A 9,824-nucleotide genomic window follows, 5' to 3' on the forward strand; every position below is an offset into this window, starting at 1 on the left:
TGTTAATTTGGCAATAACCATTACAGAGAAACAGAGTTTGCATTGCACTGTAAAGCTATCGGTGCCTCTGCTAGCCGGTATGAATGGCAGCATGCTGCAGCTGGACCCACCACATACGCATAAACACTGAAGATACATTTGTTGCTGTTGTCACCCTGTACTGAACTTAACTGTGCAGTTCACCCATACCTGGCATGGAGATCACTCCCTCCAAATTCTCTGCCTGTACCTGCAACAGCAGAAGGAAAGCTGATATCTAATGTCCTGCTGTGCCCGGCAAGATCATGGAGCAGACACTCCTGGAAACTGTACTAAGGCACATGGAAAACGAGGTGACTGGTGACAGCCAACATGGCTTTGCTAAAGGCAAGTCGTACCTGACAGATCTGGTGGCCTTCCATGGTGGGGCAACAGCACTGGTGGATAAAGGAAGAGCAACCGATGTCACCTACCTGGACTTGTGCAAAGCATTTGACACAGTCTCTCACGAAACCCTTGTCTCTACATTGGACAGACGTGCATTGGATGGATGGACCACTCAGTGGGTAAGGAAGTGGCTGGATGGCTGCACTCAAAGAGCTGCCGACAGCGGCTCAGTGTCCAAGTGGAGACCAGTGACGAGGGCCGTTCCTCAGGGGTCCGTACTGGGATCGGTGCTATTCAACATCTTTGTCAGCGACACGGACAGCGGGACTGAGGGCACCCTCAGCAAGTTTGCCGATGACACCAAGCTGTGTGGTGCGGTCACACGCTGGAGGGAAGGGATGTCGTCCAGAGGGACCTTCACAGGCTGGAGAGGTGGGTCCGTGTGAACCTTGTGAAGTTCAGCAAGGCCAAGTGCAAGGTCCTGCACATGCGTCAGGGCAGCCCCCTGTGTCAATACAGGCCGGGTGGAGAATGGATTGAGAGCAGCCCTGAGGAGAAGGACCTGGGCGTGCTGGGGGACAAGAAGCTCAACGTGACCCGGCAGTGTGCGCCCGCAGCCCAGAAAGCCAACCGCATCCTGGGCTGCATCACAAGAAGCGTGACCGACAGCAGGTCCAGGGAGGGGATTCTCCCCCTCTGCCCCGCTGTCGTGACCCCCACCTGCAGCACTGCGTCCAGCTCTGGGGCCCCAGCAGAAGAAGAACGTGGGCCTGCTGGAACGAGTCCAGAGGAGGCCACGAAGATGATCAGAGGCCGGAGCACCTCTCCTACAGACAGGCTGAGAGAGTTGTGGTTGTTCAGCCCGGAGAAGAGAAGGCTCCGGGGAGACCTTGTAGCAGCCTCCCAGCACCTAAAGAGGCCGACAAGAAAGCTGGGGAGGGGCTTTTGACAAGGGCACGTAGCGACAGGGCAAGGGGGAATGGCTGGAAGCTGAAGGAGGGCACATGGACATTAGACATGAGGAAGAAATTCTCCCCTGTGAGGGCGGCGAGGCGCTGGCCCAGGCTGCCCAGAGCAGCTGTGGGTGCCCCATCCCTGGCAGTGCCCAAGGCCAGGCTGGACGGGGCTGGGAGCAGCCTGGGCTGGTGGGGGGTGTCCCTGCCTGTGGCAGGGGGGATGTAAGTTGATCATCTCTAAGGTCACTTCCAACCCAAACCATTCTAAGATTCTTTAATATATGCCCTGCTTTCCACAGAAGGTTGGAGCAGATGAGGTCTCTTCCAACCTAGTCTTTTCTATGATTGTGTAAGAAAGAGAAGGATCAAGAATTTACGTTAATTCTGGGAAACTTCGTAGAGAAAAACATGCATAATACATAGTTCTGGATAAATCTGGTGGAAAAAAAAGACCAGCGTGCCTTGTTCTGCTAATGTTGAAGTTTCTAAGCAGTTACAAAATTTGATTAACACATCTAATAGGACAGACAGTACCTAACAGCTGTCAGTAATTATTTAGCCTCTGGCTGGCTTGCTTATCCTGAAAAGATTAAAGAAGCTGCAAATGTACTTCACAGTGGAGACAAGGAACTAAATAAGATTATTAGCCTTTATGAGAATGAACACTTCACCAGTAAAAATGACATGGGGGAGCCCAACTCTTATTTCTTGAACAAAAAGAAGTCACTATTCTTTATAAACTTCGTATTTCACAAATGCCAATATTATGTATCTTGGGAAGACTTGTGGGATCTAGTTAAGCACAAGAAATTGCATTCCCCAGTCTCAGATACTGTGATGTGATATATGAGAACTGGGCATGAATGTGCATGTTTTGCCAGGAGATGGAGAAGCACCATTCACAGGAGCTGTCTATGTTTAACAGTTTCTTATATTATGGTACAGAGAACAGAAGTTATTCTCGGGAACCAGTTTGCATTGTTTTGCATAGTGGATATCTGTCTTTAACCTAATGGCAACATTTGGGGCTATTTTACTACTACTCTGATTGTTAGGAGTAAGATTAGCGCAAGTTTACTTCTAAAGGTTGGCCTATGCTGAATCCCATACTCTGAGGAAGATTTACGCCAAGATTTTGGGGCAGACAGTGAGAAATACTGTATTCCCCCTACAGCCAGGAGAAGCCAGATGAGAGAGATGGAAATGGATGGAAAACAGTCAGCAGGGAATCTAAATGATTAATGGACAGATGGCTCTGCCAGGCAGTACCATGCTAAAGGTTAAGCCTAGTTTTAAATGACAGACTATACGTTCAAAGCACCTCCTTCTACTTAGAGCTTATTACTGAGATCTGCCAAGTCAGTGGATTGCCTTTCCGTTACATCTAGGAGGCTGCAAACGTCCCAGAGACGGGGTCTTTATTCTAAGTATTCGCACAGCATGCAGGCCAAGAACTATCTTTGTTGGGAACTCAGGACTATAATGAAATACAAACAACAGTTACCAGGAGGTAGATGCTCGGTGCCACTGTTACCTTAGGCAAGCACAATGTTTAGTATTAACTGAAGAGAAAAGTGACATTGAAAACAGCTGAATTAATCCACTATTAGAGGTGTTTATTCCACACAGCACTGCATTTCAAGGAATTTGTGAGCTAAACGCATTTCTTGGTTACCTACTCGCGAAATTTTGACGTCAGAGTAGAAAAGCATTAAACATTAACTGATTCCCCAGAGGGCTTGAGATTATTTCTTTCTAAATAGTCTAAAAAAATCTACTGTTAAAAATTATAGCTGAAATTTTAAAACTTGGCAAGTAACTTCACGTTACAGTGAATCTTTTACATAAAGCAAAGTTAAATGCACTGATTTTAAGTTTAAATCTCACGAGGAACAAGTGCTAGCTGGGCTTAGCAAAACAATTCCATATTTGTGGAATACTAAATTAAGAAGCCCTAACCCAAAATAATTCTCTTCTCTTCTCCCCTCTTTTTAAATAGAAGGTTGGTGTATATCGATCTCTGTCATCGGTTATTATTCAAATTGAAATAGGTCAGGTCCCTGAACATCTGTAAATTACCCTGGAAATTCCCTCAATTAATGAAACTTTGTCTGCCTGAATTTATCCTGCCTTCCCCACAATGCTCAGACAATCATAGCTGTAGCATGTAAAATTAATCTTATTCTGTTACTTTCTGTGGAAGGGCATTTTGACGGCGCTCTGACCCCTGAGAGAAAGGTTAATACCTGTGCATTCTCCTCCACGTTTTGCTCAGCAGCCAGCCAGCCCCTGCAGTCCAACCCAGCAGGCTCGAGTTGACAGTCCCAGGGCCCGAAGAAGCAGACCACAGAGCTAAGACCTGAATTTGCAGTTCCCCACAATGCATGTCCTTAAAGCAAGACACAGCGGTTTAAAGAGAAACCAGTGTAAACCACTACCTTATTTTCTTACTGCCTCTATATTGACACAGCAAGTTTCATATTTAATTTAGTTAGAAAAATCATTCTTTTTCAAAAAGTCCTTCAGTTACTTAAAACTATCAGTTGTTCTGACCCCTTCTTCCCTTTCTAATGGCTTGTGCATAAGGTTTCTTCTCGAGCACTGCACTGTGCTGCAGGGTGCCATCGTCCCTGGGATTTATAGGCAATTCCAACCGAGCAGATGTTGACCTTTTCCAGCGTTTGCTCCAGGGTTTTCATAAGGTTTAACTTTGCTGCTCTGGCTATAAGGCGTTGGGCCACTCACCATAAATGATGCTATTTGTAACTTGTTCCTACACTGTCAGAGACAGGCACTGTAGAAACAGAATGACTTAAGTGAACGCTCTCAATTAAATAAAATGTTGTCGTCTTCAAATAATAACATAAGTGATGCTGATTAAAAACAAACAAAAAAGACACAATGCAAATGGGTGAAGTTTAGTGGTGGATTAACTTAAGCACGTACATATCACCAGCTCCTTGGTGCTGGTTTTGATTGGGTGGTCTTCAACCCCATGGAAGAAAATGCTCATTTGCACTTACTGCCAATGTTCAAATCCCATAGACAGGATAAAATAAAGTCCTATTTTTAAAAAATGTATGGGGACAGGGAAGGACTTTGTTGAAATGCTGGGCTAGGATCAGAAAAATCCATCTTACCCTCAGCCTGTGCAGAGTGTGTTTTCCCACCAGGCAAGATAAGCGCATCACTGCCTGCAGCATCCCTCATCCATACTGAGCCTGCCTTGGCCCCAGCCTGGCTCTGCCGCAGACTTCAAAGGGGACTTTGGCCAAGGCTTTCTCTTTGCTGCTCTCTCCAGTCATGAACACCACGATGCCCCTTCTGTTCCCAAGTTTTTACATTGCAGGTACCGTCTCTGTCTGTGCTGGCAGACTCCATCTTCCAACACACTGCTGAAATGGAATTTGTACCCTCAGGCCCTAATTCAATCATGTTCTGCCAAAATCTGGTGTTGAAGATAACTGCTGCAGAAAATTATCAAAGTGCTCAGTCTTCAGGAAAGACTCAGTTCTCCTCACAAGAGAGAAACTTGTCCTTTCCCTTCTCTTCTAAATATTTGAAATGTTTTATCTAAGTGAACCTAGATTAAAAATGAATGTATATAGAGATATGGATACAGATATATACATATCTATAAATATAATGGTCCTAAGCGAGCCGTCAGACATGAGCTGAGAACAAATCTGGAATAGTTTAAGCCGTTTCTGCTGGTCAGGACCCAGCTGAAACAGACAATGTATACTCACATGATGTGAACAAGTTAGTTTTAAGTCACCTTCACTGACCAGAGGTGCCCCTAAATCGCTTTAATGGGGTATTCAGATACGCAATGAAGTTAAAAGAGCATGTCTAATTTACATGCATAATTATTTTAACCATGTATGCAAATTAAGCTCTGAGGGCCAGCCCTGAAAGAGGCAGAAGCAAGAAGCTGTTGTAGGACTTCAGAGTAATAAGCAGCTTCAAACTCAGGCAAGCACAGAGCTCAGCCTTGTGGCCAAGCAGAGCCCCTTATTTTGAAAACCAAAAAAAAAAAAAAAGTCCGGCTACTGCACATTTAAACTTGGGCTCTGATCTTGCAGGTTACAGGGACTCCCTGGGCTCACACACAACATCACTGAACTCTGACCACACCAATTAGCTGGTTATGGAGAGAGCCACAGGTGACCAGGCTGCACTGCAGCATGCAAGCAAGAGTGCTCACGCTGACCTTTACTGCAAAAGTGCTCCTTCTCTGCAACATAACCAACTGCTACAAGGAGAGCTTATCCCAGGCAGTGTTATTTCTAGACAGGCTGTGCCAGAATAGCAAAAACCCAAGAGTTTAAGAAATGTAGAGCATTTTGCTTAGGAACTGTCACTCACTTGAGGTTCACCCTGCCCTGTTCAGCTGCGGTTCCCATCTGTACCCTCTGTTTGGTTTTCTGTTCATGTTCTGAAACTGAATTGGTAAGCAGAAAATTTTAGTTACTGAATAAACTACGGCCAAAAAATCTCTAAAGGATACACTGAAGAGCAATGAGTGTGATAGGCAAAGAGCAATTTCCAGTCCAGAGAAACTCGGTGCAGTTTCCCACTGGTGTGGTTAGAAGGAAAGTCCTTCACAGCTCCCCAGGGAAGCTGTAAGTCATAGCTCATGGGGTCACACACACCCCTACATTCCCCGTGCCCATTCTAAGGGTGCAATTAATTTAATTTTGCACTTAGTGGTTTCCACTCCTTCCACCCACTTGTAGTTCATGCCTTGTGTTTGGCCTAGCAATAGCCCAATAGGTCCGTTTTACATCCAAAATTCTGCCGTTGAATACAGCATATCTTTAAGAAACTCTTGATCTGAAGACATAAACACCAATGTCCTTAGCAATGTTCTCATTTCTCACCTGCTAAAAATGCATGCTTCGTTTCTAAATTTGATGCAAATTCTAAACCTGTCCACCATTGGCTTCCAGCAGTAGGTTTCCATTATGTCCTTCTTTGCTGGTTTAAAGAAATCTGTACAAGATGGTATTCCCCCTCCATGATGACACCATTCATTAAACAACTCTCCCCCCTGCACTTTTTGATAAGCTAAATACACTGAATTCTCATATATACATACTGATCTCTAATTGCTGTCTTCACTGCAGAACCAAAAAAACCTTGAATCTAAAATTGCCATCTTCCTTCCCTGTAGCTTTCTAAAAAGCTCTTCTTACACAACTCCCATTTTCTATTTCTTTTTTCCCCCCATTTGAGTGCTGCGCTCTTAATTTTCTTTATTTGGAAGAAAGAGAGCCCTTCTGAACCATCATTGCTGGTAGAGGCTGCCATAAATTTGCTCATGAGCCCCAGAATCTACATACTAGCCCTAGTTCCAGGGTTAAAGTTTTTCTTTCATTGCAAGGTCCAGACAGGACTATCCTGGGGGATGCTTCTGCCATTAGAAAAGCAGTCAGCTGGTGTAAGGTGTAAGCTATGTCTCTTCCGTATATGTCACTGCAGGATGGCTACACTCCCAAATACCAAAGTCTTAGTTGTTTTTCCTATAGCCATTTTTCCATAAACATCTTGTACCAAGTTCTGCTCGTATCCTCCAAGTCTCATGAGCTCAAATGTTTAATGACCAGTGGAGGTACTGGAAGAAAATCAGACGACTGCAAAGAGATGAGATCGTGAGAGCAACCCTGGTGTATAATCTGCAGTTCTGTAGGACTTGGGACATCTTTCCTGCATGAAATGGAACACAACACAGAGATCTGTGAGTTACTGAAAGCTCAAGGCAGAAAAGAACCTCATGGTGAAGTTCTCTGGTGGCTCCTCAGCCTTGGTTTATCTGCATTGCCCTTGGGTTGTGTTGGAGTGACAGCTCACTCTCCCAGCCGACCTTTTACCTCTATGATAGTGCCTAACCAACACCCGCATCCAGGCAGGAGCCTGCTGGCACCCAGCCCCCAGAACAGGCATTCTCTTTTGACGCAGCACAGCAAGCTTAGATCTGGTCTCTCCGCGGGCACAGACCGACCCTCAGCATCACGGTCCGTTAGGTCACACACTCGTCCAACAGGCAGCGGGTACAGCTCCTGTCCAGAAATTAAATTGAGTTGTGCCACTCTGATGAACGATCTCTCAGTGACTGATGGGATCTGCTGCCCAGGAGTCTCTGCTACACGGCTCTACTCCTACCATACCTGGCACTAAGGGACAGGCAGGAGGTGCCAATTGTGGGTACCTAAAGGGCTGACATTATGATTATTAAATGAGCTCTAAAAAACACACTTTGTGCAGAAACTGTCCTGAAAGGGCAGGATTTCTTACAGTTGAGATGCTTGCTTCAGACCTTGTTTTCACTTATTTCACTGTGATGCCTGAAATTCAGTTATTAGGAGCATTCAGCTTATCAGTTAAATGGATTTTTGAGTAGCTCTTCATCATCTCCCTTCAATATTGTCAGGTTTTGAGGCAAGATGTTTATAAGCCATTATATAGAGACATCTTTTATGTGTGTTAAAGAGCTCTTTGTCCAAGATCTTTACACTCACGCTCTAATGTATAATCAGCTTTTACAGCTATATTAAAAAGTCTTCAGAATAGGTGGTTGGTTTCCACAGTGGAAATCCCTGGTACATCCTTTACTACACTGCTGCTCAATACAAGAGGATAGGAATACATTTAAAAGGATACATACAATATTTTATCATGAAAACTGAAATTACTTTCAATAGAACAAGTTTCCAACCAGAAAAGCTGACCTGACTGTTCTCTCGGCAAATGCTGAAACCAGCACTTACACATTCCAAAGTAGGAGACAATCTCTTCTCTGACAGGACAAGTTATAAAAACTAATGCTTATACTGTAAGTAGCTTTAAATACCATATAACATGGGTGTCAATTAGGGTACCATTAGAGCTATACTCATTTACACCAGGCCTCTACCTAGCTTATAACCCCATGTAACTCTATTATTAATTACTGGTGTTTTTTTAGTGAATGGACTGTTGTTAGTTCTCTCAGCAGGCATTCTGCATTACCGGGTGGATTGCCTCAGCATCCATCTGATACACCGAGAGTGATGGATGTGCTGTAACTTCCCAGCAAAGGAAAACAGAAGTTTTAAGTGTCATTCCTCATATCTCAACATATATTTCTTTTGTGTTTGCGGAAAAAGAAGGAAGAATGACAGCAGTTTAATAATACAGAGCCTTTTACAAATCTTTGCAATCAGGTCTTCGGAACTTTTGTGGCTGTCACACAGTGCAATCGCTTTATACAAGTGAGAAACCAGCATGGGGTACCCTGATGAAGTTTAGTACATGAATCAGCTAAGCCTGGGCATGCTACATTAATCTTTCTGGTTGGTGCCTTATTTTGATAACTACTATATTTCTGACAATGTTTGTCTAACACTAACGTAATAGATATAATTTGAGAGTGAAATTTAACATGTTTAAAACCGTACCTAAACTCTGTACGTTGTGTGCATTCTGCCAGTATTAGCACAGCTGAACGCTGTGAGGCATATTAACAAATCTCATCTGCAATCTGTTTTAAAAGAACTTTTTTTGTGGAAGTTCTGCAGCCAATTCACTATGCACGTGAAGTCAGCAGAACAACTCATTTCCTACTGGAATAAGACTCTAGTCTCTGGTTGGGATGGTTGATTGCCAGAAGAAATGGCTTTCTTAAGAATGGAAGCACACAATTGCCTTTCTTAGCTGGTCTATTATTCATTGTCAATGTAATGACCTTGCCATTTGTTTTTTCAGCATTGATTTGGAGCTTTCTTTTTTGTTAAAAGGACACATCACCTTCTCCCTCTCCTCAGATAATTGTAAATTATGTAACTACTAATTTTCACAACAGCTTAACTCACACGTGCAACTTTCCCTTATTTCTCCCCTGTATTTGTGCATTGCCCAGCTCCTCAAACAGCATACATGGACCTGATTCCATTGACTCTGACGAACATACTCCAAATTGTCTCAACCAGATTTTAGCATATGTTCCCCAAATTACCAGGTACCCACCTTCTGGAAGCCAGGTCTACTCAAGGCCCTGCATTTAAAACATGAAAAAAATAAATCATCCAAAGCTGCTGTGCATATGTTAATAGTAATTAGGAAGGCTCACATGGTAACCCACATGGCCTTGGCAGGAAGACATGCATATTCCAACAGTCCAAAACATATATTTTTAATGAACTTCTAGAAGGTCTTATTTACTCCAGATCTCTTCCTTTTCCCCAAAGCTATATTACTTGGTCTAATAAAAATACTTCAGGTCTCTCTGCCAAGCTTTCTCATAATTAGTATGAGAATATTAATATGGGAGCGAGCTAGCTGATGTTGTCCTTGGACACTCTGGTGAGACTTGGGACATAAAGCCATAAATTAGGTCACCTGTCCTCAGCAGACTCTCCATTTCCTTTCTGTATTTTTATTGCGCCTCTACAAAGACCCTCAGCACAGAGAAAGAAGAAGAATAATCTCTAAATTCAGGTTAGAAAAGAGGAAGGGGGTAGA

The sequence above is a fragment of the Falco cherrug genome, chromosome 11 (assembly GCF_023634085.1).
Source record: "Falco cherrug isolate bFalChe1 chromosome 11, bFalChe1.pri, whole genome shotgun sequence".
Taxonomy (NCBI): Eukaryota; Metazoa; Chordata; class Aves; order Falconiformes; family Falconidae; genus Falco; species Falco cherrug.